The sequence below is a fragment of the Callorhinus ursinus genome, unplaced genomic scaffold, assembly GCF_003265705.2.
Source record: "Callorhinus ursinus isolate GAN/ISIS: 27379988/994484 unplaced genomic scaffold, GSC_fseal_2.0 scaffold18, whole genome shotgun sequence".
Classification (NCBI taxonomy): domain Eukaryota; kingdom Metazoa; phylum Chordata; class Mammalia; order Carnivora; family Otariidae; genus Callorhinus; species Callorhinus ursinus.
In genome coordinates, this window is record NW_027397080.1 from 18,589,753 (window position 1) to 18,608,142 (window position 18,390).

At 51.0% G+C, this 18,390-nt stretch overlaps 1 long non-coding RNA gene across 2 annotated transcripts; it reads right to left on the minus strand.

Annotated features, from left to right (window-relative positions):
• Positions 1-11,907: 11,907 nt before the first annotated feature.
• Positions 11,908-16,618, minus strand: LOC141374443 (uncharacterized). Of its 2 annotated transcripts, XR_012381338.1 has the most exons (3): positions 16,371-16,618; positions 14,774-14,837; positions 11,908-12,262 (listed from the first exon to the last, which is right to left on the minus strand). It is a non-coding gene; the product is annotated as an uncharacterized lncRNA (long non-coding RNA). The 2 variants fall into 2 exon arrangements; XR_012381339.1 differs by lacking the exons at positions 14,774-14,837; positions 16,371-16,618 and adding an exon at positions 13,545-13,949.
• Between the last annotated feature and the right edge of the window lie 1,772 nt (positions 16,619-18,390).

Here is an 18,390-nt window from a genome sequence, read left to right on the forward strand (position 1 = left end):
ACTGTTGGTGGGAATGCAAATTGGTGCAGCTACCGTGGAAAACAGTATGGAGGTTCCTCAAAAAATTAAAAATACAACTACCACATGATCCAGTAATTCCACTTCTGGGTATTTATCTGAAGAAAACGAAAACACTAGTTTAAAAAAAAGATATCTGCACTCCTAGTTCTTTGCAGCATGATTTACAACACTCAGGATATGGAAAATAAGCTGAGTGTCCATCGACAGATGAATGGATAAAGAAGATGTGATCTATATATACAAGGGAATATTATTCAGTCATAACAAAGAGGGAAATCTTGCCATTTGCAACCACACGGATGCACCTTGAGGGCATTAGGTTACGTGAAATAAACCAGACAGAAAAAGACAGCCACTGTATGATCTCTCTTACATATGGATTCTAAAAAATACTAAAAAACAAAAAACAACCGAACTCACACATACAGAGAACAGACTGGCGGTGCAGAGGTTGGGGGTGGGAGCGGGTGAAACGGGAGAAGGGGTCAAAAGGTACAAACTTCCAGTTATAAAATAACCAAGCCATGGGGATGTGATGTACGGCATGACAACTACCATTAATAATACCGCACTGCATATTTGAAGGTTGCCAAGAGACTAGATCTTGAAAGTTCTCAACACAAGAAAAAAATTGTAGTTATGTGCGGCAACAGACGCTAACGAGACTTACTGAGGTGATCATCTGCAATCTATACAAAGATCGAATCATTATGTTGTACACCTGAAACTAACATAATGTGGTATGTCAATTAGGCCTCGATTTTTATTAAAAAAAGTTAAAAAAGAAAAAAAGAGCTGCCAATATACCAACCTGAGATGAGATGAACTGCTTTGAGAGTAAGTGTCCTGTCATTAAGAGGAGATCAAGCAGAGGCTGGGCGCTGGCCAGCAGGACTCCGTAAAGGTGATTCAGTCGCAGGACGGAGGGGTGGATTCTCTGACATCCAGAGTCTGTGATCCTGGGACAGGAGGACCCAGCACCGGGACAGCCCAGTTCGCTGAGTTCTCACTATGGGCCCAGCAACTGTGTAAAGGGTCCTTCCAACTCTAGAGCCGCAAGCCTCGTGGCAAGGTACCCCTGCTCACCTGTATGTCAGCGAACAGTGTTGTGTCGTGTGAACTCTCCCGAATGTGATCGCTGTTCTGGGTTAGGTAATACTGGAGGCGCCCTCGACATCCAGGGCTGAAGGGTCCCCATGTGTGCAGCAGACGTCCATATGGGTCCCCTGCTCCCCTGTTCACAGGTGAGGAAAGGGCTCCGGGGGCCAGGCCCCTCAGTGTCACACCCGTCGCCCTCCTGAGTCCCAGGTGCCCCAGTCAGCAAGGCCCGCCTCTCACTTGCTTCCCCTTCCCTGAGAGGACACTTCGCCAGTCTCTCCGGTTCTCTCTGTTCTCATAAAATACATATTGCCTTAAATTGGCACAAATGTGTTGTGCGGAATTTTTTAGTATTCTATCTTACTTTAAATTTGAAAAAAAAAATGTAAGCCCTCAAAAAGACGACAAGAAAAACAAAATGAACTCCCATGTCCCTTTCACCTAGATTCACCAGTTATTAACATTTTGCTGTATGTGCTCTCTCTCCACGTACCAATGTACTTTATTTTGGACGGACCCATATGGACGTCTGCTGCACACATGAGGACCCTTCAGCCCTGGATGTCGAGGGCGCCTCCGGAGAACAAGCACCGTTGTATTACCTAACCCGGAACAGCGATCACATTCGGGAGAGTTCACATGACACAGCACTGTTCCCTGACATACAGTCCACATTCCTTCCACCAACTGTCCCAACGCTGTCCTGTCTGTTATTTTTCCATGTGCGTGTTTCTAGTACGTGGGTTCTCGTCCCCATTCCTGCTTCTTCTGCTCAGCCCACGACGTGGGATCCCTGTGTGTCCCCGCGGGCACACGGCCACCTTGCCTCCAGCCGTGGCACGCCCTCCCCATCCCCCAGCGAGGGACACCTGCCACAGACAAGGCTGTGCGGGACACTGTCCCCTAGACCACCGCTGCTCAGACTTAGCTCACAAATGACCCGCGGCTCTTGTGAGGGGGGCAGAGTCTGATTTGGTAGGACTGCGGTGGAGCCTGGAAATCTGCATTTCTGACCCACTCCCAGGAGATGCTGACGCTTCTCGTCCACCCTTGGAGCAGTGAAGCCCCTGTGCTTGCTTTTGCGGCGGGGGTTGGACCAGGAGCACAACTGCCGTGTCTTGGAGCTTGCGGACTTCATCGTCACAGAGCACGGCCACTCTGAGCTCCGCGATGGCTGTCCCTTGTCTGGGCCCCCACGGAGGCTCAAGCTCTGCAGCCTCCTTCGTCTGCGCCCCAGGCTCCCCTTCCTCCCCACGCTGTGACCAAGGAGGGTAACTGAAGCTGCAGTTTGCTGTGGCCAACACAAAGCTCTCTGTCCCCCGAGCTGCGCTGGCACCTGGAAGGCCGGTCCCAGCCCTCTGGGCAAGCCCCGGACCCCTCTCGGAGAACAGCAGTTGGTCTGCGAATGAATATGCCTGGAGCTGAGCATCCGTTATCACCGTAGTCACAGACCTCGTCCAGCTGCCCTGCCTTTAGCTGGCTTCTGCTTTACAGCCAAGGAGACAGAGGCACAGGGAGGTGGTGCCGCTTGCCCAATGCTGCACAGCCAGAAAGATGGGAAGTTGGGATTCAGAAGGACAAAGCCAACGACCGGGGAGCTTAAAAGCGAAAATACCTTCAATCAGACCAATTGCAGTGGGGAGAAAATGACATTTCTAGAAAGACCCATTTTGCTCAGGCTCATGGTCAGTGAATGCGCACTGGCCCTTTGGGGGTTTTTTTGAGGATGCAGGATCTCTGGGTTGAGCAGGCCAACCCCTGTGTGTGGGGTACTGGAGGCAGCCTCAAGAGCCAATCTGCAAATGTGTCCTTGAGCCTCTGTGGTCCAGCTCCAGGCACCTGCCCGGCCTGCCCACGCCTCCCTGCACCTTTGGACCTCAGGGCTCCTGTCGCCCCCTTGCTGCCCCCTGCTTTCCTCCCCTGCCCCGTTCCTGCCCGTTAACCGCCCCCCCCATCTTCCCATCAGGGCCAGACGCATGAGGGGCTCAGGCAGGTGCCTAATCCCGCCCCTGAGGGGCCCTGCCTGGGGACCCCTCCTGCTTTCTCTCCAGCCCATCCAGCCTGGGAAGCTCTCTCTGTTTCAAGAAAAGGACCCATGTCCTCAAGCACAGGCCCACCTCTTGAGACTCTGTACGCAGGCACCACCCAACGGACCCTCGGCCAGGGCGGGGACCGTGAGTCACATCAGCAGCCCTGGGAAAGCCACCTACCGTCTTCCGTGTCTCGACGCCTCGAGCCCTGCAGATTCCAGCCCTGGCCTCCTTTTGTCCCTAGCCAGACCCGCTTTTCCCTTCCTCGGGGCTGTCCCTCTATTTATGACACGTGTCCTAAAGAGCTTCAGCCATGGACCTCTTACGTCCAGATGTCACCCGCCCAAAGAGGCCTTCCTGGGCCCAGCCACACCGGCGCCCCACTGCGTCGCCCTTGCCAGCGTCCTCCAGACTCTCTCACTGGCCTCCCGGCTGACCGTCCGGCTCCGACCCCTGGAAAGTCACCTCTGGGGACCACGACCTTCTCTGTCATGCTTGCCGGAGAGAGGCCTAGCAGGAAGCAGGTCCATTACAGATGCTCATTTCCGGGATGAAGAAGCAGCTCTTTACAGTTTACCTGCTGTTTTCGTTTCCGCCACATGCTCAATCCACACAAGCCTGAAAGGTAGTTTCTCACCCCTTTCAAAGATGAGCAAGCTGAGGCCCCGAGAAGTAAAGGGACTTGCCTGAGGTCACTTAGCCAGGAAGTGGCACAGCTGGCACACAAACCCCGGTCTTTCTGATGCCAAACATCTTGTGATGTGATAAGTTTGGTCCCTGTGAAGACATTCTTCAGGCTGACTCCCCCCTTGTGCAGAGACAAGCACCCGGGATCCCTGCCCGCCCAGTGGCTGTTGTGACCAATGTCCATTTAGGGACCAACAAGTCCCCACAGGGTTCAGGTGTCTACGGCCGCCTTTGCTGGCATGGAAGATGGGCCACTCACCTCTCAGGCTTTGGCTTCCTCATCTGTAAAATGGGCATCAAAATCCTCACAGCCCGCTACAGAGTTCCATACATGGAGTCTCTTATTAATGTTATGCTATTTATATGTGTATATGTTCAATACAGAAGTAGAACCCCAGTACATTTCTGTCACCAAAAAAACAATAATAAAACCCTGCAAATAAAGGGACAAACTAAAGCTCCAAAAGGTAAAGACATCTGCCCAAGGTCACGCAGGAGGAAGGAGCGGGACACATCCCAAAGCAGGATCTTCCAGCTCCGGGATGGCTGAAGCCACGTCTTCTGGGATCAAAGGCCCACTTGGGGACAGACCGCCCAGCACAGCTTCCGTCTTTTCGTTCATTCATTCACTCCTTTGTTCAACCTTTGTGAAGGGCGGGCCTCCTGTTGTGGTAGAGATTCCAGCAGCGGCCTGACATTCTAGAAGGGGGCATGAGAAAGGGACAGCTGCTCCGGGACGTGCCAGTCCCATGAGTCCTGCCGGGAGACAGATTCGGACAAGAAGAGAGGGGGGTCGTCATGTCTAGACTGCTGATAGTTTTAGAGGCAAACACACATTTCTCCCTATACTATAAAGAAAAAACCCACATCCAGAGGAAGTCCATAGGCAGAGGGGAAGCAAGGTGAAGCCCAGTGAGAAACCGAGGGGCAATGCAAGGCCCGAAGTGCCTGGGGCCTAGCGCGGGTGCCCGGGCACTCAGATCGGGAAAGGGTCAAACGGGGGACGTGGAGAGCTATCAACCGTGCTCAGGCCACATTAAAAAAGCCCCCGAACCCGAGGGTCATTTCCTCCTGCACAGTGGATGTATTATTTTATATATCTGGCCAAACACGGGAGAAAAACAGGCTATGCGGCCAGGGGCCGAGAGAGAGAGGACAAAAGAAAACAAGGTGAAGTGGAGTTTTATGAGAAGCACTAAATCCCCTTGCACGAGGAATCACACGGGCTGCTAACGAGGACGACTCCGGAAAGTCTAGGGGACTGAGTTAGGGGAGATGCAGGTGATGGGAGACTGGTGGGTAAGAATGTCCGTGTGTCTGTGCACATGCGTGCACACAGAAAGAGAGCCGTGCTGGCAAAAAAGACATCAGGGGAAGAAAGGAAACCCTACAAGGTAGAGCTCTGGAACCATCCCCAGAAGAGTCCTTTCACATAGAACCTTCCATGGTCTGGAACCATGGGCAATGAGGGAGAAGACAGGCTGCCACTGTGGGGGGGGAGGGGGGATGCCCCGCTGGGCTCCTGCAGAACACCCAGAGTCATGGTCACCTGCAGGGAGCCCGATCTCACTTCCTGTTCCCCACTGTCCCCTTCTCGGGCCTGGGAGCTGAGTCTGGTACAAGATATAGTCTCTCTCTCTCACACACACATACCCATTTGCTGACTTTAATTTCTTTTCCTTTGGGTGGGTGGAAGGAGCTTCTGGAGCTACCATCGAAAGGGCCTCCATGTTCTCCAAAACTGCCGGCTCCCCGCCCACCTGGGCTGCAGTAAGAGACCGCTTTTCCCCCCATGTGGAGTTGCGGGAGGGCCCAGTGATGCTTATAAGCACTTAGCACTGTGCCTGGTACAGTCCCGGTAAATGGGAGGCATTATTTTTCTTTTTTTGTTTGTTTTTGTTTGGGAGGGAGGGGCAGAGGGAGAGAGAGAATCTTCGGCAGGCTCCACGGCCAGCACAGAGCCCGATTCGGGGCTTGATCTCACGACCCTGAGATCGTGACGTGAGCCGCAACCAAGAGTCGGACGTTCAACCGATTGAGCCACCCATGCGCCCTGGCGTTATTTTTCTTTTTGTCATTGGCGGTGACCTTGGGAGGGCCTGTGCCAAGGAGATGGGAAGGGAAAAAGCAATGAGGAAGCCGGGGCAGGAGTGGTCAAGGAGCAGCAAAGGGTAAGGAAGAAGGGTAAGGGTCTGCTATGGGGTTAGGCCTCGTGCAATTGAGGGATCCGGTGTCACTGCGTGCCACCCAGACTGGCAGTCAGAAAGGGGGGCTGGGGGTGCATGACAGCGATGACAAGGGGGACAGTGCATCCACTGCTGAGCATGGGGGAGGGGAGATGCAGGTTCTGTCACCAGGCCGAGGGGTGAAGGTGGCCTGGAGAGATGCCTGGTGTCCACTCGGTTGTGCCTTGCCTCGAGCTGTGACTCTGAGCTCACCACTGGCCACTCCATTTCCTCTCTGGGAGTCTGGGGGCCCCATCTCCACACAGATCTCTCGCTCAGCCTGCCACTACCCACCGTACTTTCCAGCAGTGCTCCCCTCACCCATGGCCACTCCCTCCTCCCCTCCAAGCCTTCACAGCTGGGGGCCGCAGCCAAGAATTTCGGCAAAGTGCCTCACCCTCCAAACAAACAAACCAGAAGGAAGCACAGCCTCAGTGTCTTTTTGGTCCGCTGCCTGATCTCCTGGAAGCCCTGCCTGATTTCTTTCAGGTCCAGTTGTAGAAAACACGACGTTTATCTAACAACTGAGAAACAGTCCTGAGTTCTGATGTGGGTTGCAGCAAGACATTTGTCCTGGACAAAGGTAATCTGGCAAACCTCCCAGCCCTTCTGAGCACCCACCCATCCAAACTGCGGAATCTCTTAGTGAATTTGTCAGAGTTAGCAACGGGTTCTTCCAGAAGGGAGTGCCAGTCTGAGCCCGCAGAACGTGTGCCAACGTCTGGGCAGGGGTGCAGTAAATTGCCCATTGTCTGAGGGACGGCCTGTGGGGTGGCCTCAGAATCTGCTCCCAGACCACACTCCCCTGCTTCTTTTGGGAACATGAGCCTCCGGCTTTCAGGATCCCCTGACTCGGCTGCCAGCTCCTATAACCCCTCCAGGCCCAAGCCGACGGTCACGGCCAGGGTAGGGGGAGCCCAGGGTGAGTCTTGTTCCCCAGCCCATCCCAGGTTGCTCAGCTGGCAGTGTGATCAGGACACTTGGGTGCCCATGTGGGCCACGCCCAACCACACCTCCCTCCTGCCAGCCATCCCCTGTGTCTGATGCTGCAGGGACAAGGAGTGACAGGACTGAGCCCTGCGTTGCCCGAGTCACAAGTTCCCGATGCCTTCCTGACCCCCCCATTTAGCCTTCAGGTGACTCGACTTCTGCCTTGGGGACTTACGCTGGCAAGCAACCCCCAGTAGTGACAGTGGCTGGATTTGCACGTGCTCTTGCCACCCAGTGGTTCTCAATGGGGCGGGATGGGGGGCACATCGGGTACACCCTTGGGGGAGGGGGAGGGACCGACTGCTCAACGCCCACCTCCGACCCACTACACGGAATCCCCAAAGCCCCGGCATCCCCTGCATTAGGCTCCCAGGCCCCTGACAATTGCATTGTGGGGCACAAGTCTTCAGGCTTAATCCCAAGAGCCGGAAGACCCAGGATGGAGCCCCGACTCAGCCCCTTATGAGCTGTGTAAACTTGAGCACGTAACTGAACCTCTCTGAGCCTGTCTTCTCATCCCTAAAGTGAGGGTGATAGTGGCACCTCCTCCACAGGGGGCATGAAGAAAATACGAGAGCACTCCCTACAGCCCTCAGCACAGGGCTCGGCACAGAGTGAACTCTCAATAAATACCAGCGGTCAGTACTGCTGTTGCCATGAGGCGGAGAGCCCGCTGTTAAGACTGCCCTGCCTGCTCTCGGGCCATGGTCTCTCTCTGCCCTTTTTCGCTAGCCTAAATATACCCCTCCCCGTTGGGGCCGCCACGGGTGGTTGCACAGCTCGTACACTGCACAAAGTGCTGCCGCTGGAATTGGAGCTGCAGTCCCACCTGACTGTGCACTGGCATGTGAGCGGTACCCACAAGAGACACATTTTCTAATCTGCCCCAAAGCGCCACACAAGCTGTCTCTACCTGACGGGCCCCGGTAGGAAGAGAACAGTGATCCACTGGTTTATAAAACTGTATAGATATTATATATATTTGGAGAACAACTTGGGGAATCTGAAAATCAGTTTATTATTAGTTGATATTAGAACACGATAGTTAATTTTCTTAGGCTGGATTATTTAGGAGTGATATGTCATGACATTTACAACTTCCTTTGAAATGTTTCAGACAAAATATATAGATACAGATGTCCATACAGATACGGAGAAATATAGATATGGAGAAATAAGGTACATAAGCAAACAAATATGGCCAAATGTCAACAGCTATTATATCCAGGTAGTAAGTATGGAGAATAGTTGGACTATTCTTTATTTTTTTCAAGATTTTATTTATTTATTTGAGAGAGAGAGAGAGAGAGAGAGAGAGCATGCACACACGAGCAGGGAAAGGGGCAGAGGGAGAGGGAGAGAGAATCCCAGGCAGACTCTACAATGAGCACAGAGCGCAACACAGGGCTCGATCCCACAACCCCAAGGTCATGACCTGAGCCGAAACCAAGAGTCGGATGCTCAGCCAAACAAGCCACCCAGCGCCCCTGTTGGACTATTCTTGCATCTTTTCTGTACATCTGACAGTTTTCATAACAAAAATTACGAACTATTTTGATTTTACTCATAATTTTTGTAAAGGAAATGGTGCGAAAGGGTCCCGGGGTCAGCTGAATTCTATCCTCCCCCCAGCCTGCAGAGTCGTCTTCCTCTCCAAGAGAGACCCTCCTGGGCAGGCCCTTGCAAGCTTCGGGCGTGTGGGGAGCATCCTCCCAGGGTGACACATTACAGCCACTCGGAATCCAGTGCCCAGAAGGGCGGATCACCACCGCCTCTGACTCGGTCCTCCCAGAGGAGCACCGACAGACGCACAGCTCTGTCCCCTGTGCCCCCTCCCCCTTGGGACCCCCCTTTGGGAGTAAGAACATCCTTCCTGCACTTTGTATAGTTGAAGAAACTGGAAATTGCGTAATTGTCCACGAGGAGAGGACTAGAGGCATAAGTCGAACAGCTGTGTGTCTGCGCGTCCGGACACCAAGGTAGGCCTATGCCATTCCGAGGGAGAAAGCAACCTGCAGAGCAACCTGCATGATGTGTTGTTTATAAAAGAAAACCCTAGATACATATGATCATTGTGTATGCCTAGAGAAAGATCTGGAAGGTGGCCCACTGAACTGTTCAGTGGTTACTTCAGGAGAGTGAGAGTAGGTGGGGGAAGAGAACTTTCACTTTCATGTCAAACACATCTGCATTTTGGGGATCGGTTCACAATTCTCAAGAGCACACCTCGGGGCCCTCCCTGGTTTCACTAACACTCACACAGCACCTACTGTGTGTCGAGCGCTGTTCTAGGGGCCTCGTGCCCATTAACGCATTTAATCCACACGTTATTCCCATCATCTTTCCCAATTTAGAGATGAGGGAGGCCCAGAGCAGTTACATAACTTGCCTGAGGTCACACAGCCAGTACGTGGTGGCGCTGGCATGTGAACCTGAGCAGTCTCTCTCCAGCAACCGTGCGACCAGTGGATGATATCCCCTCGGAGGCCTCGTCGTGCATCACTTCTAACCCTCACAAAGCTCCCAGAGGGCGTGCGGGCCCGACTCAGGTACTCTAAGGGCAGCTGAGGAGGCCGACCCGAGCTGGCCCAGGTCCCAACGCAATCGGAGGCCGGTAGGAGGTTTGCCCTCTTCTTTTCTAAGAGGGAAGCCCTGAGGGCACCAGAGAAATAACGAGGGTGTACTCTGGGTAGGGCCCTGCAAGCTCCAAAGCCCTTTATTCTTCCCATACACCTCTGGCGTCACACAATGTTGGTCCTGAAAATCAAGGCCCTTCTGCTCCTTTGACAGATGAGGGACCTGAGGCACACAGACAGGGAGAGCCGCATGTCTGGTGGAGTTTGGCCAGGGCCTTTCAGGGCAGGAGGGGAGAATAAAGCCCATCTTGTTGTCCAGGCTTTCCCTGTCTTGCTCTCTGTGGGTGGTGAGGACCGTGCCTTGAGTCCCGTGGGCCTCCGGTTGGCCGCCAAAGGGGAGGCGGTCTCCAGGACACCCCTCACAGCTGGGACCCCATAGTTCCCACGAACCCTCGTCCTCGGCGTCATTGGGGCCTGGACAGCGGCATCACATTGCCCCAGAGCCACACCTTAGAATTCTGAGAATCAGAAGTGGCCCAACACCCCAGAGGAGACACACCCAGATGTTCGCAGGGGCAGATCTGGGGCGTGAAATTGCGGGTAATGTTTATTTCCTTCTTTGTACTTTCCCACACTTTCCAAATTTTTGTTTGGTGGACATGTATCACTATTATAATTAGGAAAAGAATACTGTACTTTTTTTTTTCTTCCAGGAGAAACCAAGGACGTATCACAGGACATATTTCAGCCAGTGACCATAAATTATGTGACACTTGCTAAACTAAGAAGAGGACATGGGAGAGGGAGAGAGCCAGAGAACCAACATTTGTTGGGCGCCTACTACATGAGGTGCCAGGAATGCTATGTCCATGATCCCTGTAATCTTCACAACCATCCTGGGCGTTCGGTGTTATGATCCGCATTTTATAGACGGATATACTGCTGCCCTTCCTTGAGGTGGCAGAAAATGCAATTTCTAAACCAGTTTGGTTACAATACAACCAGAGGATCTATTATCTCGTGCCTCTTAGAGAAGAGTCATCGGTTCTTCACGATACAGACCCCCCACCCAGCACCACTGTATTGTAGCCCAGAAGTGACCGCTGTCCATCACTTGCCATTTTCTTGATGACAGAGGGTCATTTTATGTCCCACGTGCAACGTTTTGTAGATAAAGCTGAAGTGGCCTCAGCCTACCATTTGGTTGCCCGCAGCACTGAAGACCAGGACCATCCGTCCAGAAGCAATGGATGACAGTGGCGAAAGAGCTGGAAGCAGGGTACGGTCTTTTGACTCAGGAATTCCATCCCTGGCGATGGATTCCTAAGAACTACTTCAGCAGAATTAGGAAGCTGTAGGCATAAAGAGGTTTGTGTCAATATTAACTGCAACAGCAAATACCATATAATCCAACAATGTGACAGGAGATGCTATAAACAGTGATCTTCGGCAATGGGGAAATAGTTTCTCCATACGTGGTGGCCAATGCCCATGAGGCCCCACAAAGGCCCTGCCTCCTTCTAGTCGCACGCTTGTGAGGCCCCATCTCACGCTGAGTAGGGCTGACCTGGTGACCCATGGGCCATGGTGGCAGGGACCACAGGCGGCTTTCAGGGAGAGGTCGTGAAAGATGTTGCCCTTTCACCTCAGTCTCTTGATCACTCCACCGGGGGAAGCCGGCCACCACGTCATGAAGAAACGCACGCCCCACGACAGAGAGGCCCAGGTGGAGAGGCGCTGAGGCCTCCCACCAATAGCCACACGAGCGCATCATCTTGGGAACGGAGACCCCGGAGCCCCCGTCAAGCCCTCCGACGACACGGCCCTGCCTGACGTCTGAAGTGCAACTTCATGAAAGACTGTGAGGTAGAACCGCCAGCTGAGCTGCTCCCGAAATTCTTAACCCACAGAAACGCCAAGAGAGTAAGTGCTGTGGCTGGGTGTCCATGAAGCTGGAAAGAGATCCTGGCCAGGCCAAGGACATAGGCTCTCAGCATCTTCTTGACCCTTGACCTTTCCCCAAAACCCCTCCATGAAATGCTTTGATCACCAAAAAAAAAAAAAAAAGAAAAGAAAAAGAAAAAATTAAAATAAATGAATAAATGTTGTCATTTTAAGTCATTAGGTTTGGGAGTAACTTGCTCCACAGCGGTGGAAAAATGATGCCCCATGCGATGGAATGCCATGCAGCAAGGAACGTGAAGGAACGTCTGCTACATACAACATATGGCAATGTGGGTGAATTTCACAACGTTGAGCAAAAGAAGCCAGATAGCAGAGGACATTCTTTGTGATTTTATTGATAAAGAGGTCAGAAACACTCAAAATTGCGGTGCCTGGCTGGTTCAGCCGGTGGAGCACATGACTCTTGATCTCGGAGTTGTGAGTTCGAGCCCCACATCTGGTGTAGAGATGACTTAAATAAATAAGTAAATAAAACTTAAACAACAACAACAACAACAACTCTTGGGCGCCTGGGGGGCTCGGTCGGTTAAGCGTCTGCCTTCAGCTCCGGTCACGATCCCAGGGTCCTGGGATTGAGCCCCTCATCGGGCTCCCTGCTCAGTGGAGAGCCTGCTACTCCTCCCTCTGCTGCTCCCCTGCTTGTGCGCTCTCTGTCTGTCTGTCTGTCTCTCTGTCAAATAAATAAAAAATAAAATCTTAAAAAAAACAAATTTAAATTAAAAAAAACACTCAAAATTAATCTGTGCTATCAGGGTAGTGGTTTCCTTTGAGAGGAGGAGGTTAGCAAGGGGGGGCCAGTCAGGAGGGGGCCCCCAGGTGCTGCTAATGGTCTACTTCTCGATCTGGGAGTTGTTTAGTTCAGATCATGGGTGCGTTTAGTGTGCAAAATTTCATCAAGCTGTGCATTTGCTACTCGTCTGTATATACACCCTATTTCAATACAAAATGTTTTACAAATTACCATTTTACATGCACTGTATAAAATCTAGACACCTGTGACCAGGCTCTGGTCAGTGACATGGGAGAGCCTGTACAAGGATCTACGTCCTACAGCACGCACAAACACTGGAAGGCAGGGGGGAAAGAACCGGAAATGTTTGTGTTGGGGGGCAGGGATTCCTGGCCATCCTTACATCTTTATTTCATTTGCCATCTTTACATCTTTAAGTATTTCCTCTAAGAATGTATTATACTGTCTTTTCAAAGGAATGAACTAAAGGGCTGAGGTAAAATACATATCTGTAGGGTGTCTAACCAGAAACTACAATATAGTCTTCTAAGGAGTACGCTTTTTATTCACCAAAAAATCTGACCACCCAGAACTCCTTCCCAGAGATTTTACAAATAGCTCAAGTGTGGTTTCTCTAACAGAATCGGTTATGGCAACTACCGTTTACATTAAAGGCAGAAAAGTGGAGGCCTACTCCCAAGGTTCACAGAACCGCCTGGACTGGTGAGGGAGAGAGAAGGTGTCGCAACATCGTGGGCAAACAGAGCAGGAAGTATCACCTTGCTGTGAAGTAAGAGGGAAATCTGCGGCCCTGGGAGATCCTTCCCAGTGCTGGTAGTAACAGATTCAGAGCAGAAATATCACCCTCCAATTCCAAAATGGCTGCAGACTCACAAAGAAGAGGAGAGAGTTCTCAAGTTTCACTGAGCTATGAACTTTGGGCTTCCCATAAGACCTTTCCAGAATAGGTTCCATATTGGTCACAGTGAACCTCAGATGTTCCAATATTCAGGTCTCGTCCTGAAGACACGGAATCTGTTCTTGCAGGCGCTTCCCTATGTCTTCTCCCAGCTTAGAAACCATCAGTGGCTCCCCTGTCTGGAACCCTACAGCACAGCCTTAAAAAGGGTCCCGGATCTGTCCCCAAACTACGAGTCCAATCCGGGCACCCAGAGTTGTCTCACCTCTGGCCTCCAGGCCAAGGCCCCATTGTATCCCTCACCTGGCAACTCTCTTCCCCAACTGCCCTGTACACAGGGAAGGGCTTTCTAAGCTTCAAAGCTGTGGAAGAAACCGCAAAGGAAATGTTTGACAGATCTGTGCTACAAAAAAACAAAAAATTCCGGTGTGATTAAAAAATACAAGCAAAATTAAAAGACAAACAACTGGAAAGAATGTTTGCAGCAAATACCACAGACAGATGGTTAGAACCCTTAATTTATGAAGAACCCACATAAATCAATAAAAAAAAAACACAAAGATGCTCATGGATAAAAAGGCAAAAGACATAATAAGAAACAAATATAAGTGGCCAGTAAACACTTGGAGGGGAAAAAGGATGCTCCATCTGTCTAAAAGGCCAAAGAAATGCAAATAACAATAAGATGCCATGAAGTTAGCAAAGATACTGCTCGAGATGGCATCCACCCCAGTGCTGGGCGGTGGGGGCAGCGGGGGGGGAGGTTGTAAACCAGTGTGGTATTTCTGGCAAGCCATTTGGTGATATTTATCAAAAGCCTGAAAAATGTTCCTACTTTCTGTCCATATAACTTTTTAAGCCATTTCCTTAGAAACTTTCCAGCAAATAACTTGGTGATACGTGTCAATTCTCTTAGGAGGTTCATACTTCTGGTTCACATTTCTGATTATTTTCTCCGAAACATGGAAGTTGAATGACGGTCAAAGATGTACGCACAGAGATACCCATTGCGATGTAAATGTGTGATAACAGAAAGCTGGAAACAACCTAAACACCCCTCAGCCGGGGAATCAGTGAGTCAATTATGATGCATCCATGTGACGGAAAGCGTTAGGCAAATAGCCTTATAATAATCGAGAGTTCCAGATGATGAGGGAAATGCTTATGATATGATAGATTTGTAATGGAAAGTCAGCTGTAAAATTCTTAAAGAAAAAAAAAATCCTAGCCAATAGGTGGGGAAACACACCATGAATTGGGGGTTGCCTCTGGTGGTGAATTTGGGGGAAATTTATGTATGTGCTTCTTTACTTTTTTCTGTACTTTCCAAAATTTTTACAGTGGGCAGAATCACTTTGGTAATTGTTTAAACGGTTAAAAACCTTTTATGAATGTATTCTCCTTGACATACTGTTGATTTTCCTAGTGAAAAGCAATTTTCCCTTTTTGAGTCGATGCAAGGTAGGTTCCATAAATATGCACGAGTGAAGGAATGAACAGAGCTTTTAAGTCTCTTGCGAATCGTTTCTCACCTTCTGCTTTTATTGCCTGGTTATTTGTGTTTATGTCTTTTCTCCCTTGTGATCCTGGAAGCTCCTGGAAGGCAGAAATCATGTGTCTCCATTTATTCATGATCAGCCAGGGCCTTGTGCCCAGGGGGCACTCAGTGTTATTTTTTTTAATGAATGGAGCATCTGATATAGCTAAGTGTGTTTTAACAGGAGATTAAGATTGTGGATCCCAAGGATTATTTGTTAAACCCATTCCTTATGAAGTCAGGGAACTCCCTGAGAGTCAAGCAGAAGGGATCAAGCTGTGGTTCCAGGGGCCACTGTGCCGCTACCTGATGGCCCTCCCGTTGTCTAGTCCCTAGAACACTGTCCTAGGGGTCTTCATACTGCAACTAATTAACTAAGGGGCCGTGGGCAAGTCACTCATCCTTAGTTCGTTCCTGGATGAGCCAAGGGTGCTGGAGTATTTGCAGCTTGCTGGTCACTTTTCAGAGTTCTGAAAAGCATCTGATAATGAAAGTTGGCTCAGAATATCAAGTTGGTAGGTATCTTAAGAACACTGTAGAATTTAAAAAAAAAAAAAAAAGGCTCTCTTGATAATCAGATCAATACTATGCACCAGTGAGTTGGGCTCCATTTCACTTTATGTACATTTTTTGTCTTTAGGTCCATTTTAAAAATAATTAAAATAGGTAACCTTAAGACTCTGCTAAGGACCATCCCTATCTTGAAGCACGTGTAGAGATGAAGAATGATCTCTCTGCAGTAAACCATTTAGGAGAAGGACAGGCCATCGTTGACCTAACGGGGTTTCCAGTGAAGGAAGGGAAGGGAGAGATACCCTGGCTTTTCTTCTGCCCCTCCCTGGGTGAGGAACCCTCCCACGCCGCCTCAGCAGCAGGACGATTTTGCTGGCTTACAGTGACCTCTGCAGACAGCAGGGAGTTGCACATCTAGCTCTGAGCCAAGGAGGTAGGGAGGCCCCTGTTGTTCTCCCCGAGCTCCCGGAGGCCCCCCAGACAGGACACCTCCTCCAAAGCGCGAGGTGCGCTCGGTACTTAGTGTTGGAAAGGCTCAGCGCTGCTGAGCACCCAGCACACAGCACCTCACTGCGCCCCGGAGCTGGAGCTGGGCCGGGTACAGCCCTGCGCCCCCTGGATGGCCCCCTGGAAGAGTCGAAATGGGGAGTTCCGGGCGGCCCCACCGCTGGGCCGAGAAATCAGCCTTGCCGAGTCCCCACTTGAGCCTCTCCCAACCCAGCGCCATAAGGAAATTCCGGAGCCAGACGGGCCTCTATCACCTTCCTGGGCATGTGGCGTGGGGCAAAGTATTGAACCTTTCTGTGCTTAAATTTATCATTAAAAAAAAAAAAAAAATGGAGTTAACAGTCATCTCTACCTCAATAGATTGTTGACCAGATTAAAAGATCTGAAACATTTTATTTACATATAAATCAAGACATTTTATATATTTATATGTACGTTATATATAAGCTTAACACAGTAACCGGCACATGGTGTTTACTGAAAATTATTTACTCTTATTTGACTGAGGAAGTCAGAGAAAGAAGGATTACTTGAAAAAACTCGAGGAATGCGCGTTCTCACTGTATACAAACCAGAATGAGGAATGCGTCGCCGGCCGTCGTTCTCCCGAAGGACGCCCCCCGCCCCGGGGGGCTCCCCTCACCGGATGCCACTCCTCCCGCCGGGGCCGGGGCCGGGCCTGGAACGGTGCCCCCTCCTGGGGACCACGGCCGCCCGCCGCGCTCCGCTGCGGACCCCTCCTGCGGGGCGCCTGCCCCGCGACCCCGCCCTGCGCCCGCGCCGTCCCCCGCGCCGTGTCCCGCACCGTGTCCCGCCGGGCTCGGGGAGCCGGGTCCGCGCGGCGGGGACCCGCGGCGGCCGCGTCGCTGGCCCTCCCTACAGCCGCCCGCCGCCCGGACCGGCTGCGGCCGTCGCGGCCCAGGCGCTCCCCGCGGCCATTCCCCCCCCCCGCAACCCCGCGAGGGCGCGCGGAGGAGCCGGACTGTGCGGGGAGCCGAAGCCCGCGGGCCGCCTCGCCTCCCGGCAGCGGGTCCCACTCCCCGGCGCGGAGGCGCGGGTGAGAGCGGCCGTTCGGCACCGGAAGGTGGGGAGGAGGCCGGAGGTGCCTTCGCCGCGCGCGGCAGCCCTGACAGATCTGATAAAGAGGAAGGAAGCGCGCGAGGCTGCCGAGCTGACGGCTCCCCAAACTGACGAGGGTCTGCAGCTGTCACGGCCGTTTGCAGCCGCGGGAGCCACAGCAGGGGAGCCTGTGCCCCCTGCCGGTCATTTTAGAACCGCACCCAACGGGCGGTTCTTTGCCCCGCCAGGGCAAAGCTAATGCTTGCTGCAGCACGAGGTGGTGAGCCTTCCCGGAGGAGGCAGGGCCTGTGCGGGCCTGGGCCCTCTACCTTCTGCTCCTCGCCAGGGACAGCCTGCCCCCGAGAACAGACAAGAATAGGTTTGCGCCCGCTGGAGCTCGGCTGGCCTGGCCACCCAATGACCTTAGCCAACAGCGGTTGGGCCACCAAGTCCACCCAGGTAAAAGCAGAAACACTTGGGCAGATTGCAGAACACGATCTGCATATTGCGCCTTGGGCTTGAAGTTTGGCTCTGAGCTTAATAGCTGTGTGACCTTGAGCAACTTTCTTAACTCCCTGTGCATCAATTTCTTCATCCATAAAATGGGAATCATAGTCTCCATCTCATAGGATTGTTAGGGAGACTAAGTGAGTTAATATATGTAGAGTGCTTAGCATAGTTCCTGGCATATAAGAAGCACATATGTTAAATTTTTTAAAATTTCAATGTAGGTCTTAGTCTTATTTTGCACTTGCTATATAATTGGTTCCTCATTCTGGGGATTCTCTTGCTGTCTTTCAGTCCGTTTCTAATTTAATTCTGTGGTCAGAGAACATACTTTGTATTATTTCATTTCTTTGAAATTTATTGAGACTTGCTTTATAGGCCAGCATATGGTCTACTTTGCTAAAAGTTCCATGTGTACTTGAAAAGAATGTGCATTCTGCTGTTGTTGGATATAGTGTTCCAGTGTCAATCAGGTCAAGTTGGTTAAGTGAGTTATTCAAATTCCTTAGTGTGTGTTTGGGGGGGATGGGTGCTTTTTTTCCTTCTGTTTTTCTATCAGTTACTGAGTGAGCTATGTTTAAAATCTCTAATTACGAAGGTGTATCTGTTTCTCCTTCTGGCTTAATTTTTGCTCTATGTATTCAAGACTGTTATCAGATGCATATAAATTTAGGACTGTTGTATCGTTCTAGTAAATAAGTTTTTCATTACAAAAGGGCATTATAAATGTCCTATATTATAAAATGTCCTTCTCTTCAGCTCTAGTAGTACTTCTTGCCTCAAAGCCTGCTTTGTATGATAAATGGTTACATCTGCTTTCCTTTGATTTACTGTTTCCACAGACTGACTGTTCCATCATTTAATTTCAGCCTTCCCGAAAGTATCCTCATAGTTGGGTTCTTATGCATGTCATATATTGGGGTTTTATTTTTTTATCATTCAACACTGACTTTTCATCAGATTGTTTAGTCCACTTAGATTTAATAGAAGTACTAATGGTGTATGGTTTACAGCTAAACTTTTTTT